We start from the raw sequence: 4,032 nt of genomic DNA, 5'->3' as shown, positions 1-4,032 counted from the left end.
CTCCGATGGTGGTGGTGGTGGTGGTGGCGGTGGTGGCGGTGGTGGTGGTCGTGGTGGTTTACCTACACCTCCTTCACGCCATTCGACGCCGTCCCTCGATCCACAACCTCCGGCGGGTACGACGCCCCCCAATCCTCCTCCAGCGGGTACGACGCCCCCCAATCCACCTCCGGCGAAGAAGCAGAAGCAGGCGGACAGCAAGGAAACCCACTCCTGGACTATTAACCCGGACCCTTATGTACCTAAGACCACAAGGGTACCGGAGCCATCACTGAAGCCTCTCCTCCCAAGGCCTTGGGAACTTAGTGAAGCTGAAACCAAATTGGCCGCGTCTGCTGATTATGAGAAATGGAAGGCGGATATGAAGGCGATAAAAGAGCCTGAGCCCAAGCAAGTATTCACTGAGAAGCAAAAGAAGTGGGCTAAGGATTTTTTGACGACACCGTCCCAAGCCGAGCTGAATATGCCTGGCGACTATGGACATGAACTTCGTAGGCAAGCAAAAATATTGAAGGAGGAGAAAGAAGAAAGTAAAAAAAGCGGGAAACAAGTTGACCAGCTCGGGATGCAGAAGAAACAATCGATCCCCCCGCTCATAGTGAAAGCCGGTCCGGAAGAGGACCCCGAGATCATAGCAGCTGCGGCAGCACTTGGATTGACTGTAGCGAGTGCCATGAAACAAGCATCCGAGATGGGTTTGACTCTTCGTGCCTTCTTAGGCCTTGAGGATGCGCCAGTATGTGAGATAGCATTACAATATGTGCGGAATGGGCCTCTCGTCGAGCCTGCGCGGGAAAAGAGTCTACCACCACAAATGCGAAATCTGCTACGTTGGTACAAGCAATTCATAACATGGGCCGACAAAGAATATGTTTATGCGGATGTTACAGATGAGCATCACACCAAACGGTACTCTGTACAAGTTCATATGAGTGAATTTGTTCCAGCTGTTCAATCTGCGCGACCTCGACAAATCTATGCTGAGTTGCTACGTTCTGTAAGTGATTTATTTCTACCTCATCTCGTTCTTCATTGCCTGCACTATATATATATATATATATATATATATATATATATATATATATATATATATATATATATATATTGTCCTAACTATATTGTTGCGTATGCTATTATGCAGATTGAAGATTTGGGAATGCAAAATAAGAAACATCCATGATGTTGGGTTCATTGACCCACATATCGTTAATGGACATGTGTTGCAACATCACCCCGAAGACGTGGAGAAAGACTTTTACAAGTTTCTTAGAAAGCATCAACTCAAAAGTCATATTCTATTTCCTTCCCATTTTGGGTGAGTGTTTCTCTCTTGTGCCCATTCTCTTTTGTTTACTCCATGCATGGTATGTCTAATCGATGAGTTATGCATGACTGTGCATGTAACGTGTCCGCAGGTTCCACTGGATTCTGCTAAATATTGAACTTCACACCTCCAGAGTTCTAATCATGGACTCTATGGATTCGGATCCAAAGCGTTGGGCCGACATGAGAAAAATGCTGCAAAAGTAATTATTTTCAATCATTTGAGCTCTATATCGATCGGTCTCTTTCGTTCATTTCCTAATATCAAGTAACTAATAACTCCCTTGTTCATTTAATTTTCTTTGCCCTGTAGGGTTTGGAGACGGTTCTCAGAAGAAATTGTCGGTGAATTCAAACATGAGCTAGATTTCAGAAGGTTAGTTAATGTGGATAAGCAGCCACCGGGGACCAATCTATGTGGATACTATGTTTGTGAGAACATCTGGAGACACACCTCTGAGCGGAAGGCATCGGATAGCGTGCGGAACGCGACGGATAACTTGCGGAGGAGGCTTAGTCCAGAAGCTCGCTTCCGACCAATTCAAGAAGAATTAGCAGGATTTTTCATGAGGGAAGTCATCAATCCTAAAGGAGAACACTATACCGAGGACGAAGAAATTTATATGCATACCCGAGATTGAAACTTGTTCGAAGTTGTATATGGTCATCCATCCTAATTGTGTATGGAAACTTGTTCGAAGTTGTATATGGTCACCCGAGATTGAATATATATTATATATTCCTCTTGAATTCTTCTTGTTCGAAATTTCATATGCATGTATATAGTAGCGTAGAATATGTGTACTGAAACTTCATCAAAATTAAAATAAAACACAAAATAAAATATAAAAGAAATAAAACACTCCAAACTAAAAAGAAACCAGGTTTAGGGGGGCTAAAACCCTAAACCTGCGGAGGAGGCCTTTAGTCCCGGTTGGCCACGAGAACCAGGACTAAAGGTCCTCCGCCCCGACGGACCACTGGCGCCCACGTGGACGGGCCTTTAGTCCCGGTCAGCCACAAGAACCGGGACTAAAGCCTTTAGTCGCGGTCCGTAAGAGGCGCGACTAAAGGGGGGGTCTTTAGTCGCGCATATTTAGTCCCGGTTGCACAGCCGGGACTAAAGGCTGTTGCGAACCGGGACTAAAGGGCTTTTTTCTACCAGTGAGTAACCATTGAGGGAAGATCATTTGGTACATAACTCCAGACAACAAGGACTTGCAATTCATCATAACCATTCCAGAGGATTGGAGAAATCGGGCCATGCCGCAGAACAAATCAAGGTAAGAGGTTGAAGTTGGCACACGGAGAGCCAACCAAATGCTTCCCTTGATTGACACACCAACTACTAAGTTCTGAAGATAGGCAACTAATATGTCGACACCTACCCTCACCGGCCATTCGTTTGTGTTAGATTGGATGCCTCAAGGTACGGTGAGGCCTTGTTCCCATGCACCAACGCTTCCACTTTCTCACTGATGCTGCTGGGGAACCAAAACTGAAGGGAAACACGACCTACTAGAACTAGAAAACCAAAACGGGAGGGTCCCCACTTCTTATGCCACCGGTGAACCCGCCGGAAGGGGAAGAGAAGAGAGCCGAGGTGTTGGCATGGATACCTCCGCGATTGCTAAGGTTGGCAAAGGGGTTGTATTCCAAGTCGGATGTAATTTAAAGTTCATAGTAATAGGGACTTCGATTTTCCATTTTCTCTTGAGTGTTTAAAATAATTAAAGAGCTCTTTAAAACTTGTATAATGATGTAAGACCGTGATGTTGGAGTTGTGTCGAATATAGTTATAGTTGGACTCTGAGTCGTATTCTGTTTAGAAATGGTATGAAGTCGTGTCCTATTAGCACACTTATATCCTATGCCTCTTATATAATGAGAGGGTAGACACACGATGTAACATATGCCAACATAATACCACAGGGGCGCAGGGGGAGCCAGTGGCGTGTGCTGGCGCCTCCAAGGTTCATATGGCCACTAGAGGAGGGACATACTTGTATTGACGTTGGCAAGAGAGAAGAACCTCTTGATCACCCTCTTTTCGCTTGTCTCTACATGACATGTACGCCATTCCACTTCGCAACTTAATAATATGTCTAAACTTGTGCTAATTTTTTGAGCAAACCATTGTTGTCAATTTGTTGCTTCTACAATATTGCGTAGAAAATTAACCTAGTGGTTTAAAAAAATATAAAGGGCACATTTTATTGACTCATAATGTCACCTCAAGAGAATACAGTAAAATGATCACATGACTCAGACCATGTGACGTGCTTCAACAACAATGCCTCCAAAAAGGGAACAATGTCGCGAGGGTCGACGTCGCTAGGTCCACCCACGGAGGCTAGATCATGGGTGAAGAGTACTATTGATAGGTAAAACAAAAGCGAGACATCACCAAACTTGAGTCATCTTGTACTGTCACCCCCACTTTCACCGAGGAAGTCCCTGCTGCAAGCCAGAGTGTCCCTCGACATCAGACGACGCTCACAGCCCTGACGTGGACATCACAACCGGAAATTACCATGTATACGAGGAGCAGATCAAAGCACAACCGCCAACATCAACAAGGTCCCGACACCGTCAAGAGCCCGCTCAATGGAATCAAATGGTAGCCACAAGTCTTGGACAATGGTTGGAACCACATACGTATATAGAGCTAGAAGACCTTTCCAAAAATTTAACTTGTGAGCCCTTTGT

The sequence above is a fragment of the Triticum aestivum genome, chromosome 6D (assembly GCF_018294505.1).
Source record: "Triticum aestivum cultivar Chinese Spring chromosome 6D, IWGSC CS RefSeq v2.1, whole genome shotgun sequence".
In the NCBI taxonomy this organism is placed as follows: Eukaryota; Viridiplantae; Streptophyta; class Magnoliopsida; order Poales; family Poaceae; genus Triticum; species Triticum aestivum.
This window is presented reverse-complemented; position numbering follows the sequence as displayed.